Source organism: Mus musculus, chromosome 9 (assembly GCF_000001635.26).
Source record: "Mus musculus strain C57BL/6J chromosome 9, GRCm38.p6 C57BL/6J".
NCBI lineage: Eukaryota > Metazoa > Chordata > Mammalia > Rodentia > Muridae > Mus > Mus musculus.
The window spans coordinates 95294891-95311171 of NC_000075.6; the positions used below are offsets into that span (position 1 = coordinate 95294891).

Below are 16281 nucleotides of genomic sequence, written 5' to 3' on the forward strand. Positions count from 1 at the left end.
TCTCAATTATCATAGAGGGAGAAACCAAAGTATTCCACGACAAAACCAAATTCACGCATTATCTCTCCACGAATCCAGCCCTTCAAAGGATAATAACAGAAAAAAACCAATACAAGAACGGGAACAACGCCCTAGAAAAAACAAGAAGGTAATCCCTCAACAAACCTAAAAGAAGACAGCCACAAGAACAGAATGCCACCTTTAACAACTAAAATAACAGGAAGCAACAATTACTTTTCCTTAATATCTCTTAACATCAATGGTCTCAACTCGCCAATAAAAAGACATAGACTAACAAACTGGCTACACAAACAAGACCCAACATTTTGCTGCTTACAGGAAACTCATCTCAGAGAAAAAGATAGACACTACCTCAGAATGAAAGGCTGGAAAACAATTTTCCAAGCAAATGGTATGAAGAAACAAGCAGGAGTAGCCATCCTAATATCTGATAAGATTGACTTCCAACCCAAAGTCATCAAAAAAGACAAGGAGGGACACTTCATTCTCATCAAAGGTAAAATCCTCCAAGAGGAACTCTCAATTCTGAATATCTATGCTCCAAATACAAGAGCAGCCACATTCACTAAAGAAACTTTAGTAAAGCTCAAAGCACACATTGCGCCTCACACAATAATAGTGGGAGACTTCAACACACCACTTTCACCAATGGACAGATCATGGAAACAGAAACTAAACAGGGACACACTGAAACTAACAGAAGTGATGAAACAAATGGATCTGACAGATATCTACAGAACATTTTTCCCTAAAACAAAAGGATATACCTTCTTCTCAGCACCTCATGGTACCTTCTCCAAAATTGACCACATAATAGGTCACAAATCAGGCCTCAACAGATTCAAAAATATTGAAATTGTCCCATGTATCCTATCAGATCACCATGCACTAAGGCTGATCTTCAATAACAAAATAAATAACAGAAAGCCAACATTCACATGGAAACTGAACAACACTCTTCTCAATGATACCTTGGTCAAGGAAGGAATAAAGAAAGAAATTAAAGACTTTTTAGAGTTTAATGAAAATGAAGCCACAACGTACCCAAACCTTTGGGACACAATGAAAGCATTTCTAAGAGGGAAACTCATAGCTATGAGTGCCTTCAAGAAAAAACGGGAGAGAGCACATACTAGCAGCTTGACAACACATCTAAAAGCTCTAGAAAAAAAGGAAGCAAATTCACCCAAGAGGAGTAGACGGCAGGAAATAATCAAACTCAGGGGTGAAATCAACCAAGTGGAAACAAGAAGAACTATTCAAAGAATTAACCAAACGAGGAGTTGGTTCTTTGAGAAAATCAACAAGATAGATAAACCCTTAGCTAGACTCACTAAAGGGCACAGGGACAAAATCCTAATTAACAAAATCAGAAATGAAAAGGGAGACATAACAACAGATCCTGAAGAAATCCAAAACACCATCAGATCCTTCTACAAAAGGCTATACTCAACAAAACTGGAAAACCTGGACGAAATGGACAAATTTCTGGACAGATACCAGGTACCAAAGTTGAATCAGGATCAAGTTGACCTTCTAAACAGTCCCATATCCCCTAAAGAAATAGAAGCAGTTATTAATAGTCTCCCAGCCAAAACAAGCCCAGGACCAGACGGGTTTAGTGCAGAGTTCTATCAGACCTTCAAAGAAGATCTAACTCCAGTTCTGCACAAACTTTTTCACAAGATAGAAGTAGAAGGTATTCTACCCAACTCATTTTATGAAGCCACTATTACTCTGATACCTAAACCACAGAAAGATCCAACAAAGATAGAGAACTTCAGACCAATTTCTCTTATGAACATCGATGCAAAAATCCTTAATAAAATTCTCGCTAACCGAATCCAAGAACACATTAAAGCAATCATCCATCCTGACCAAGTAGGTTTTATTCCAGGGATGCAGGGATGGTTTAATATACGAAAATCCATCAATGTAATCCATTATATAAACAAACTCAAAGACAAAAACCACATGATCATCTCGTTAGATGCAGAAAAAGCATTTGACAAGATCCAACACCCATTCATGATAAAAGTTCTGGAAAGATCAGGAATTCAAGGCCAATACCTAAACATGATAAAAGCAATCTACAGCAAACCAGTAGCCAACATCAAAGTAAATGGAGAGAAGCTGGAAGCAATCCCACTAAAATCAGGGACTAGACAAGGCTGCCCACTTTCTCCCTACCTTTTCAACATAGTACTTGAAGTATTAGCCAGAGCAATTCGACAACAAAAGGAGATCAAGGGGATACAAATTGGAAAAGAGGAAGTCAAAATATCACTTTTTGCAGATGATATGATAGTATATATAAGTGACCCTAAAAATTCCAACAGAGAACTCCTAAACCTGATAAACAGCTTTGGTGAAGTAGCTGGATATAAAATTAACTCAAACAAGTCAATGGCCTTTCTCTACACAAAGAATAAACAGGCTGAGAAAGAAATTAGGGAAACAACACCCTTCTCAATAGCCACAAATAATATAAAATATCTCGGCGTGACTCTAACGAAGGAAGTGAAAGATCTGTATGATAAAAACTTCAAGTCCCTGAAGAAAGAAATTAAAGAAGATCTCAGAAGATGGAAAGATCTCCCATGCTCATGGATTGGCAGGACCAACATTGTAAAAATGGCTATCTTGCCAAAAGCAATCTACAGATTCAATGCAATCCCCATTAAAATTCCAACTCAATTCTTCAACGAATTAGAAGGAGCAATTTGCAAATTCATCTGGAATAACAAAAAACCGAGGATAGCAAAAACTCTTCTCAAGGATAAAAGAACCTCTGGTGGAATCACCATGCCTGACCTAAAGCTTTACTACAGAGCAATTGTGATAAAAACTGCATGGTACTGGTATAGAGACAGACAAGTGGACCAATGGAATAGAATTGAAGACCCAGAAATGAACCCACACACCTATGGTCACTTGATCTTCGACAAGGGAGCCAAAACCATCCAGTGGAAGAAAGACAGCATTTTCAACAATTGGTGCTGGCACAACTGGTTGTTATCATGTAGAAGAATGCGAATCGATCCATACTTATCTCCTTGTACTAAGGTCAAATCTAAGTGGATCAAGGAACTTCACATAAAACCAGAGACACTGAAACTTATAGAGGAGAAAGTGGGGAAAAGCCTTGAAGATATGGGCACAGGGGAAAAATTCCTGAACAGAACAGCAATGGCTTGTGCTGTAAGATCGAGAATTGACAAATGGGACCTAATGAAACTCCAAAGTTTCTGCAAGGCAAAAGACACTGTCTATAAGACAAAAAGACCACCAACAGACTGGGAAAGGATCTTTACCTATCCTAAATCAGATAGGGGACTAATATCCAACATATATAAAGAACTCAAGAAGGTGGACCTCAGAAAATCAAATAACCCCCTTAAAAAATGGGGCTCAGAACTGAACAAAGAATTCTCACCTGAGGAATACCGAATGGCAGAGAAGCACCTGAAAAAATGTTCAACATCCTTAATCATCAGGGAAATGCAAATCAAAACAACCCTGAGATTCCACCTCACACCAGTGAGAATGGCTAAGATCAAAAATTCAGGTGACAGCAGATGCTGGCGAGGATGTGGAGAAAGAGGAACACTCCTCCATTGTTGGTGGGATTGCAGGCTTGTACAACCACTCTGGAAATCAGTCTGGCGGTTCCTCAGAAAATTGGACATAGTACTACCGGAGGATCCAGCAATACCTCTCCTGGGCATATATCCAGAAGAAGCCCCAACTGGTAAGAAGGACACATGCTCCACTATGTTCATAGCAGCCTTATTTATAATAGCCAGAAACTGGAAAGAACCCAGATGCCCCTCAACAGAGGAATGGATACAGAAAATGTGGTACATCTACACAATGGAGTACTACTCAGCTATTAAAAAGAATGAATTTATGAAATTCCTAGCCAAATGGATGGACCTGGAGAGCATCATCCTGAGTGAGGTAACACAATCACAAAGGAACTCACACAATATGTACTCACTGATAAGTGGATACTAGCCCAAAACCTAGGATACCCACGATATAAGATACAATTTCCTAAACACATGAAACTCAAGAAAAATGAAGACTGAAGTGTGGACACTATGCCCCTCCTTAGAAGTGGGAACAAAACACCCATGGAAGGAGTTACAGAAACAAAGTTTGGAGCTGAGATGAAAGGATGGACCATGTAGAGACTGCCATATCCAGGGATCCACCCCATAATCAGCATCCAAACGCTGACACCATTGCATATACTAGCAAGATTTTATCGAAAGGACCCAGATGTAGCTGTCTCTTGTGAGACTATGCCGGGGCCTAGCAAACACAGAAGTGGATGCTCACAGTCAGCTAATGGATGGATCACAGGGCTCCCAATGGAGGAGCTAGAGAAAGTACCCAAGGAGCTAAAGGGATCTTCAACCCTATAGGTGGAACAACATTATGAACTAACCAGTACCCCTGAGCTCTTGACTCTAGCTGCATATGTATCAAAAGATGGCCTAGTCGGCCATCACTGGAAAGAGAGGCCCATTGGACACGCAGACTTTGTGTGCCCCGGTACAGGGGAACGCCAGGGCCAAAGGGGGGGAGTGGGTGGGTAGGGGAGTGGGGGTGGGTGGGTAAGGGGGACTTTTGGTATAGCATTGGAAATGTAAATGAGCTAAATACCTAATAAAAAATGGGAAAAAAAATAAATAAAACTCCATGACTGAAAGCAAGGAAGGAAAAAAAAGGATTTATTTGGTTTATACATCCCAATCACAGTCCATTTTGAAGAGAACTCAAGCCAGAAGCTCAGGAACCTGAAGGTCGAAGTTGAATCAGACGCGGTGTAAAAAACACTATTTACTGGTTTGCTTTCTCTGACTTGATAGGTCACCTTTCTTATACAAACTAAAACCACCTTCCTAGAGTGGCACCATCTAGAGTTGCCTTCCACTGAACATGTACAGATATTTTTTCATCATTATACCCTAATGAGTAGCATATAACAACAATTTACATAGCATTTACATTGTATTAGATATTTTACGTGTTATATGTATAATAATATGAATGCAGGAGAATATACTGGGGTTGTTCACAAATACTGTAGCATTTTATGCAAAGATCTCCTAGTTCTCCATTGAGTTCCCTCTGCCTTTCCAGGCAGTCTTCTTGGTTAATGTCTTAGTTACTTTCCTCTTGCTGTAATACATCCCATGACCGAGACAACTTATAAAAGAAAACATGTCATTTGGTTTATGGTTTCAAAAAAAAATAGTGTCAGAGTGAAGAGAAAGCTGGGAGCTCACATTTTGATCTACAACCATGAAGCAGAGAAAGAACACCAGAAATCCCATGAGTCTATTGAAACCTCAGACATCTACCCACCCACCCCTATGACACACTTCTTTCCTTAAGGCCACACTTCCTTTTTTTTCTTTCCTTTTTTGAATTTATTAACTTTACATTAATAAATTGCTGATTGCTGTCCCCCCCCTTGTGTCTCCCTCTCACAGTCCCTTCCCCATCCCCACTCCCATTCCCCTCCCTTCTTCTCTGAGAGAGTGGAGGACCCCTCCCTGGGAATCCCCCGACCCTGGCACATCAAGTCTCTGCAGGGCTAGGTGCTTCTTCTTCCACTGAGGCCAGATAAGACAGCCAAGTTAGGGAAATGGATTCCACAGACAAGCAACAGCCCTGGCTCAAACTGCACATCTGCTACATCTGAGTGGGTGGGGAGGGTAGGTCCAGCCCATGTATGCTCTTTGGTTGGTGGTTCAGAATAAGAGCCCCCAAGGGTCCAGGTTAGTTGGATGTTGGTCTTCCTGTGGAGTGCCTATCCCTTTCCAGGCTCTCAATCCTTCCCCCAACTCTTCATGTCCTCGATCTTCATCCAATGTTTGGCTCTGCATCTGAGTCAGTTGTTGCATAAAGCCTCTCAGAGGACAGCCAGGACTCCTGCCTGCAATCATAGCAGAGTATCATTAATAGTGTCAGGGACTGGTGCTTGCCCATAGGATGAGTCTCTAGTTAGACCGGTTATTCCTTGGCTATTTCCTCAGTCTCTGCTCCATCCCTTGTCCCTGCATTTCTTGTAGACAGGATTAATTTGGAGCCAAAAGGTTTTTTTGGGTGGGTGGGGGGGTTGGTGACCCTATCACTCCACTGGGGGTCCTGTCTGGCTACAGAGGGTGGCCTCTTCAGGTTCTGTATCCCCACGGCTTGAGTCTCAGCTAAGGTCACCCCCATTAATTCTTGGGAGTCTCCCTATCCAGGTCTCTGGCACTTCCTTGAGATGACCACAACCCCCACCAGCTACAGATTTCCATTCATTCTCAGGGCTGCCTGGCCATTTCCCCGGTCTCTCCTCATACCTAATCCTGAAAACAGCCCATTTCTCTCCCCATCCCCTATTCCACCCAGGTCTCTCCCTCCATCTGCCTCTTAAGACTATTTTATTCCCCCTTCTAAGTGAAACTCAAGCTTCTTCACTTGGGCCTTTCTTCTTGTTTAACTTCTTTGGGTCTGTGAAGTGTAGTATGGGTATCCTGTATTTTATAAGTGGCTTATACGTGACTACATACCATGCATGTCCTATTGAGTCTGGGTGATATTCTCAAGTTCCACCCATTTGCCTGCAAAATTCATGATGTCATTGTTTTTAATGTCAGTATAGTATTTCATTGTATAAATGAACCACATTTTATTTATCCATTCTTATATTTTTGATTGTGGGCCTAGCCCTTAATGGCTAAACCATATCTCCAGTCTTTTTTTATCTGTTCTTAAGTTGAGGGATGTCTACATTATTTCCAGTTTCTGGCTTTTACAAATAAAGCTGCTGTGAACATAGTTAAGCAAGAAGTGTCCTTGTGGTATGGTAGAGCATCTTTTTGGTATATGCCCAGGAGTGGTATAACTTGGTTTTGAGGTAGAACTCTTCCCAGTATTCTGGTAAAATGCCAAATTGATTTTTCAAAGTAGTTGTTACAAGTTTTTAGTCCCACCAGCAGTGAAAGAGTATTTCCCTTGCTCCACAACCTCACCAGAGTTACTTTGATTTTCATTTCCCTGATGACTAAGGACTTTGAACACTTCTTTAAGTGTTTCTTGGCTATTCGAGCTTACTCTGTTGAGAATTCTCTGTTTAGCTCTGTACCCCATTTTTAATTGAGTTATGTGGGTTGTTGATGTCTAACTTTTCCAGATCTTTATGAATTGTGGATATTGCCCCTCTGTCACATGTAGAGTTGATGAAGAGCCTTTTCCAATCTGTAGGTTGCTTTTTTGTCCTATTAACAGTGTCCTTTGCCTTACAGAAGCTTTTCAGTTTCAGGAGGTCCCATTTATCAATTGTTGATCTTGGAGCCCGAGCCATTCGTGTTCTGTTCATGAAGTTGTCTCCTGTACCAATGAGTTAAAGGCTATTTCCCACTTTCTATTCTATTAGATTTAGCGTATCTGGTTTTTACACTGAGGTCTTTGATCCATTTGAACTTGACTTTTACATAGGGTAATAGATATGGATCATTTGCATTCTTCTACATGTAGACATCCAGTTAGACCAGCACCAATCATTGAAGATGATTCCTTTTTTCCATTGTATGGGTTTGCCTTCTTTTGTCAAAAACCAATTGTTCGTAGGGACATGAGTTTATTTCAAGATCTTCAATTTGATTCCATTGATCGATCTTTATGTTCCTATACCAATACCATGCAGTTTTTGTTACTATTGATCTATAGTACAGCTTGCAGTCAGGGATGGTGATACCTCCAGGAGTTCTTTATTGTTCAGGATTGTTTTAGCTATCCTGTTTTTTTTTATTTTTCCATATAAAGTTGAGAGTTTCTTTGTCAAGATCTGTAAAGAATTGTGTTTGAATTTTGATGGAAATTGCACTGAATCTGTAAATTGGTTTTGATAAGATTGCCATTTTCACTATGTTAATCCTACTGATCCATGAGCATGGGAGATCTTTCCATCTTCTGACATCTCCCTCAATTTCTTTCTTCAGTGACTTGAAGTTCTTGTCATACAGGTCTTTCACTTGGTTGGTTAGAGTTATACACCAAGATATTTTATATTATTTGTGGCTATTATAAAGGGTGTCATTTGTATAAAGGAGGGCTACTAATTTTTTGAGTTAATTTTGTATCCATCCACTTTGTTAAAGATGTTTATCAGCTATAGGAGTTCTCTGTTACAATTTTGAGGGTTATTTATGTATACTATTATATCATCCATGAGGTACTGAGAAGGTATATTCTTTGGTGTTTGGGTGAAATATCCTGTTAGATGTCTGTTAGTTTCATTGTTGCTTTGCTTAGTTTTTGTCTGGATGTCCTGTCGATTGGTGAGAGTGGAGTGTTGAAGTTTCCCACAATTAACGTGTGGGGTTTGATGTGCAATTTAAGCTTTAGCAATGTTTACAAATGGGAGTATCCTTGTTTGGGAGTCATAGATGTTCAGAAGTGCAGTATCATCTTGGTAGATTTTTTTTGATGAGTATCCCTGTCTCTTTTGATTAATTTCGGTTGAAGGTCTATTTTGTTAAATGTTGGAATGGTTATTCTAGCTTGCCTTTTGGCTTAGAAAACCTTTTTTCCAGTCCTTTACTCTGAGGTGATGTCTATCTTTGTTGCTGAGGTGTGTTTCTTGTATGCAGCAGAATGAGGGATCCTTCTTTCACATCCATTCTGTTAGCCTGTACCTTTTTATTGGGGAATTGAGTCCATCAATGTTGAGAGAGATTTATTTATTTATTTATTTTATTGGGTATTTATTTCATTTACATTTCCAATGCTATCCCAAAAGTCCCCCACAGATGTTGAGAGATATTAATGACCACTGATTGTTACTTCCTGTTATTTTAATGTCGGTTGTAGTGTGTGTGTGTGTGTGTGTGTGTACACTCACTTCCTTTGTTTTTGCTGGTATGGAATTACTTATTTCCTGTGTTTTCTTGGATATAGTTATCCTCTGTGGGTTGGAATTTTCCTTGTAATATTTTCTGTAGGGCTAGATTTGTGGATAGATAGTTTTAAATTTGGATTTGTCTTGAAATATCTTATTTTCTTCATCTATGGTGACTGAGAGTTTTGCTGTGTTTAGTAGTCTAAGTTGGCATCTGTTGGTTTTTTAGAGGTTGCAAGATATCTGCTTTGGCCCTTCTAGCTTGTACAGTCTCTGTTGAGAAGTCAGGTGTAATTCTGATAGGTCTGCTTTTGTATGTTACCTGACTTTTTCCCTTGCTGCTTTTAATATTCTTTCTTTGTTCTGTAGATTTTGTGTTTTGACTATTATGTGGTGGGAGGATTTTCTTTTCTGGTCCAGGCTAATTGATGTTCTACAAGCTTCTCATATATTTATAGGCATCTCTTTCTTTAGTTTGTGAAAAATTTCTTTTATTATGTTGTTGAAAGTATTTTCTGATCATTGGAGTTGGGACTCTTCACCTTCTATTTCTATTATTCTTAGGTTAGGTCTTTTCATGGTATCCCAAATTTCTTAGATGTTTTGTGTCAGGAATTTTTTAGGTTTAATATTTCCTTTGACTGATGTATCAGTTTCTTTTATTTTATCATCTACACATGAGATTCTGTCTTTCATCTCCTGTATTCTGTTGGTGATGCCTACATCTGTTGTTCCTGTTCTCTTTACTAAGTTTTCCATCTCCAGGATTCCCTCAGCTTGTGTTTTCTTTATTGCTACTAATTCTGTTTTCAGGTCATAGGCAGTTTTGTTTATTTCCTTCACCTGTTTAATAGTATTTTTCTGTATTTCTTTAATGGATTTATTCATTTCCTCTTTAAAGGCCTCTTTTATCTTTATAAGATTGGAATTAAGGCCATTTTCTTGTGTTCCAGTTATGTTAGGTTATCCAGGGCTTGCTGTAGTAGGGTAGCTGTGCTCTAAGCATGTCATATTGTCCTGACTTCTGTTGATTGTGGTTTTTCAAGGACCTTTAATCATGGATGGCTTTAGTCCCTGGATGTTCCTGTTGTAGTAGGTATTGGGAGGGGGCCTAATCTCAATGATCTTGGTGTGGCTGGCCTATTTTTGGTATCCTTGAGCTGTATGGTTCAGGATCAGCAGATCTGATGAAGAGGGACTGAGAGTTGGCAGGATAATGGAGGTGCCACGGATAGCAGGTGGCTCAGGGCAGCTGAGGGTGCCCCCAGAGGACGGGGGAGCTGGGCAAAGCTACACTTCGTAATCCTTCCCAAACAGTTCCTCCAACTGGAGTCAAGTATTCAAAGATGAGTCTATAAGGGCCATTCTCATTCGAACCCTCACAGTTAGAGTCTGGATAATTTTGCATCAGTTTCCTCACACTCAAAGATTCATCAAAAGGAAATTTGTTTCTCTCCCTGGGGAACTTAAGGAGTGAAAGTTCTTCCTTCGTTGTGACATCGTCCTGTGCTTCCCAAGAAAAGCAAAGTAGCATTAACTTTCTTCCTTCCTACTTTTTAGATGTGACTCAGACTTTTGTCTACTGGGACATGTGTCAAGCTCACTCATGACTCCATTAAAGACCTTCTCTTAGGCTTGAGAGGAAAGAAGTGTTCCAACTTGCCATATAATACCTTCTCTGATTCTATTCAGTCTTTTCATTATCTCAGTTGCTAGGGGACATGAGGACCCCAAAATGATTGTGAGCACACCATTTACATGCCCTGCATGGTAGACTCAGTCTCTCCTTCCTATCAGAAGTTAGTCTTGAGGCACTGGCCAAAAGTGACACCAAAGAGAGCTTGTGCTCTCATCCCATTACACTAATCTAATGGACATGTTAGAGATCTGAACACAGATATATCTGATCCCCAAGTCCATACTCTTTCTACAATCCCAGACCACGATTACCTGTGTCAGCTTAGAGTATCACTTCAAATGCATTTACCAATCTGTTAATGGTTTGTGTATGAGCCTGGAAAAGATGTCTTTTTAAGATGTGTTTCTGTCACACTCTTTTCTTCCCCTGCATTCTTTTTCACCTTATGAAGAAAGAAAAATCCAAAAGAAGCTGTAGGTTTCCATTTCCTAAGTAAGGTAAAGAAAAATCAGTTAGCTTTAATTCTTAATAAATAGCAAAGTTTTAACTATTGTCAGTTATTTTTTCCCTTAAAAATGGAAATGGAGTGTTACATTATCCATAGATAATGATGATAATGGTGATGACGATAATGATGACAATGATGATGATTGATAGGTAGATAGATGATAGATATAGCAATAGAAATATAGAGAGATATAGATATGTAGCTAAATGAAGATATATCAATGTAATATCCCCCAAACATTTCAGAAAAGGCATTTGCAAGCTTTTGTTACTATGATTTGACTCTGAAGAAGCCTGGCCTTTCCAAATTTGCACTTTCATGTGGGCATCTGTCAGTCAATATGTAGACTTCTCTGCACCCTGTAGATGACACTGTAGTAGACCTTGCCAGTCACCTAACACCCTTTACCCTAAGCTCCAGCCTGATGCTAAGATGCCCCTTAGGACAAGACTTCCTACTTGTCCCACTTAGGACAAGACTTGACCTCACTTAATCTAACCACCTCTTTCCACTATTGCTCCATGATATAAAGTACATATACAATGGTGTGGACAATGCAGTGGCCCTTCCTCTTTTAGTACAAAAGAAACAGTCTTCCTCAGAAGCACTTACCCAGGCACAAGGAGGACTCAAAAGGATCTCTCCATTTAGAAGCAGGTTTTAAGATGATGACCTTGCAGACCTCAGTCTCAGACAGATACAATGGGAGATGTTTGTACTCTTGATCTCGAACCCAAAGCCTTTGACTACACTCACTGTTTAAACCAACAACTGTGCCTGCATCAAGAGCATCAGAAGTGTTTGTTTGTCTGTCTGTTTGTTTGTTTTTCTCTAAATAAATGCTATTGCTAGAATGGCAATAAAAAATGTTAAAGGGCAGCATGAAGATTTCCTCGTCCCTTGGGGGAACTAAGTTAGAAGTCTGGCCACATATCTACCTTAAAATTATTTAAATGTGTGTATCTAAAGGTAAATTCTATCACAAGTAAGTGTTATTTAAATATCTTATTTTGCAAATTCCATATATGAGCATTGTTTTTAACATCATTTCCACCCCTCCATCTCCTCCCAAGTCTCTGCCACCATTCCTTCTCAAGTTCATCCCTTCTGTAATTATTATTCTCTCTCTCTCTCTCTCTCTCTCTCTCTCTCTCTCTCTCTCTCACACACACACACACACACACACACACACACACACACACACACTGTGGCCATTTGGTGTTGCTCTTCTGTGCATTTTTAGGACTCACTGCTTGGGTTGGTATAATATATCAAGTGGCTTGTCCCTGGACAACACTTACTCTCCCTCCATTGCCATATTAACTGGTGTGGTCAGTATGCAGATCTTTTTTTCCCCCTACATGATTTTTTTTGTTAGATATTTTCTTCTTTTATATTTCAAATGCTCTCCTGAAATTCCCCTATACCCTCTTCCCTCCCTGCTCCCCAATCTACACATTCCTGCCTTCTGACCCTGGCATTCCCCTGTACTGGGGCATATAATCTTTGCAAGACCAAGGGCCTCTCCTCCCAGTGATGACTGACTAGGCCATCCTCTGCTACATATGCAGCTAGAGATACAAGCTCTGGGGGTACTGGTTAGTTCATATTGTTGTTCCTCCTATAGGGTTGCAAACCCCTTCAGCTCCTTGGGTACTTTTTCTAGCTCCTCCATTGGGGGCCCTGTGTTCCATCCAATAGATGACTGTGAGCATCCACTTCTGTATTTGCCAGGCACTGGCGTAGCCTCACAAGAGACAGCTATATCAGGGTCCTTTCAACAAAATCTTGCTGGCATATACAATAGTGTCTGGGTTTGGTGGCTGATTATGGGATGGATCTTATCTTCAAGTCTGGGAGGCACTCAAGGGCACCAACAATAGCCTGTACTATTTTGGGGATTTCTTGGATTCCCCCAACCAACAACTTTAAGGGAAGATTCTGACATGTGGCATTGAGGGTTTTGTTACATAGTCTGTGGCTGTCAGGAGGAGCATTGTGCCCCCATGAATCACAGATTTTTTTAATACTACCACATTGTAGGCATTTATTTCCATCTTAGATATGATACAAATTATGCTATAAATTTGGCTCTGCATGACATATATTAAAATGAAAAATACTATATGCCTCAGTACAGAGGAACACCAGGACCAAGAAGTGGGAATGGGTGGGTAGGGGAGTGGGGGGGGGGAGGGGGTATGGGGGACTTTTGGGATAGCATTTGAAATGTAAATGAAGAAAATACCTAATAAAAAAAATGAAAATGAAAAACACAGAAGTGTCTTTTTGCGTGACTTACCAGTCCCAAGGTGGGTGGTTCAAGGATCTTCTAGAATGATGCACCATGAAATCTGCCCATCTCCTCCCATCATAGTTCATGAAGCAGGACATAGCCACATCCTAAAGAGGAAAATGGCAGAATGAGGTTCTTCTCTCTGGTATGTCTGATGAAACCACAGAAAGGAGCGGCCCTTAAGGGATGACATGGGTAAATTCCAAGCTAGTAGGCTTAGCCCTGGACATAGTTCTTGGCGTGATCTGTTTGCTCCAAATCATTTCGTTTTAATAACTGCTCACCTTTCTAAAGTGCAGCCATCTCACAGTTTACTCCAGCATTTTCCTATATCTGCAATGTGGGGTTATTTCCAGCCCTTTGTTGTTTTCCTTTTGCCACAGCAAGCAAGAATATTGAATTTGAATGTTTTTTTCCAAACAACCCCACCGTGTTTTAACTCTCCCTGACTGACAGGTGGAGAGGCGACTATTAAGTCTTTCTTCTTCTATATTAAAGAATCATGAAGCTGACTGAAGAAATGCACATGAAGGGCCGCAGTGCCCTCTCCTTTCCTGCATCTTCTGGGTGCTTGCTCCTTTCTCTGTGAAAGGAGTTGTTGGTGCTCACAGAACTGGGCTAGGCATATGTGCTTAACCAAGAGGAGTCTGCCTTGGGAAACTGTGGTGACTCTGCAGATTTTCTTCAGACAACAGGTTGTGAGCTCCACTCTGGCAGGTCTACCCTTTAGTTTAATTGCTCCTTCAAAGCTGAGAGTTTGTCACTTTGGGATTCCTGACAAGAAAATGGCTTTGTGTTAAAAGGAGGATTCTCTGTAACCTGAATGCCTGATCATAATGTAGTCTTGGGGGAAAATCATACAGATGGACAGAAAGAAGTGGGAGAAAGGGAGGGGGAAGGGGAAGAGAGGGAAGGAGAGAGGCAAATCTGTATGGTAATATTTAGGCATGAGGAGTGTTCAAGGAAATGAAGCTGTGTTTTAGCTAAGTCTCTTTGGTTCTGAGTAACAGATAGGAGCTCACTTGTTCAAAGCTAGGAAGCATCTCAGGAGGCTACTTGTCACACCCTAAGGCTGTTCTCCTCTTTAGAAGACCAGCCTAACTATATGGGTTATAATCTAAATTTCCATTTCATTGAGAAAAACAATTGCTAGTCCATCCATCATGGGTCAGTGAACTGTGGCAAAAAAGACTGAGTCTAAAATTGGCTTCCATGACTCCATCTGCAATGGTTAAAAACACTGTCCTTCTGGAAAGGAAGTTGCTGAGAGCTGAGTCTCGAACACCTTGAGTCTCTCATTAGAAGATACTACCCTTCAAATCGTATGGATTTCTAGATGCTACAGACCATTTTAGAAATGTCACCTGGATTTGAGATTCAGGTCGCACAGGCCGTTCTAACAGATTCAGCAGCTCGGGTTAACAGCATTAGCAAACTCCAGCTTTTAAACCTGTAAATCAGGGAATGTCAAGTATTGTTTTTTTATCACCCAAACACTATCCCAGCCAATGAAAAATGGAGGTTTGGGGGGAGGAGTTTCCTACCTTCTCATATCCAATTGTCAAGACAGCAATGCATGTAACAGGCTTCCTGCACCCCAGAAGTGTAAAAGACAGACAGACACCAGCTTAAGTAAGAAGGAAGCTGAATTTAGGTTTGATACTTCTGACATCCAGTAAGGAGGAAAACTACATGGAAGAAAGAGGTTAAATGTATTCTAACATTCATCCGGTACATTTCACAAAGTGACTCAGTGTCACACAATATGAATCCCAACACCTGCTACTTGTGCTAGCAACCCATGGGACCAATGTGACCCTCAGACACAGAAGCTAGCACCCAGTTCTGGGCACCAAACATTTGCTTCTCTGGACTTTTATGCAAGACTACCAACCTGTGAGTCTTCAGTTTGATCACTTTAAACAGAATAATGATCCCTACCTCTGGTAGCCAGCATAAAAGTATGTAAGACCATCACTGTGGTGGAATTTTAGGAGGCCGATGGAACTATGGCTAAAGTCCAATACAAAATGTCTAATTGGAAATATCAGACTGAGATCGAAGCTTTATCACCTCCAACGCTGTTGTTTGTAAAAGTGGCCCAGCAGCAACAATACCTGAGATGTTATCCTGGCACTCAAATCTTGTTCTGCAAGAAAAACCGAGATCCTTGAAGTATAGAAGTTTCTACTCTTTCTGGAAAAGAAATTTCAGGTCAAGTAAGGATTCTTTTAACAGATAGAGGGCCAAGACACACACACCCTTGGAGCTCCCAGACACTGGACCACCAACCAAAGAGTACACATAGAAAGACCCATGGCTCCAGCCGCATATTTGGCAGAGGATGGCCTTGTTGGACATCACTGAGAGGAGAGGCTCTTGGACCTGAGGGTGTTCGATGCCCCAGTGTGAGAGAATGCCAGGGCTGGAAGATGGGAGTGGGGGGTGGTGCAGCCTCATAGAGGCAAGGGGGATGGGATAGGTGGGTTCTGAAGGGGAGACCTAGGAAGGAGAAAACATTTGAAATGTAAACAAAGAAAATATCCAAGAAAAGAAAAGAAAAGAAAAAAAGATAGAGGGCCAGCTTTAAGAGAGAAGGGAGGCCGTATGAAGATTCCCACAGCTGATAAAGATATGGTCGTTTGAGAATGGCTTGCCGGTGTCCTTCGCGATTGATTGAAATATTTCCTTATATATGAAAAACCATGACTTCTCAATAACACTCAAAACAGAACTAGTACTACAAAGTATTCGAAAGGTGCCTGAAAACAGAATGTAAACCTGATCAATCGTGCTTGCTATGTATAGAATGTAATCATTACTGTTTGGGATTATTTTAAAGTTATATGAACTGGGTTTATAACTCAATTATTTACATACACAGATACTCATGCGTTGCATAGGCAGAGAATGGA

The 16281-nt window shown here is 40.5% G+C and overlaps 1 long non-coding RNA gene across 1 annotated transcript; it reads right to left on the reverse strand.

The window, feature by feature from the left end:
* Positions 1–5842: 5842 nt before the first annotated feature.
* Positions 5843–15653, reverse strand: Gm32018. The gene is made up of 5 exons (XR_379714.2): positions 14911–15653; positions 14731–14816; positions 13373–13473; positions 10874–11050; positions 5843–5971 (listed from the first exon to the last, which is right to left on the reverse strand). It is a non-coding gene; the product is annotated as a predicted gene, 32018 (long non-coding RNA).
* Positions 15654–16281: the final 628 nt, after the last annotated feature.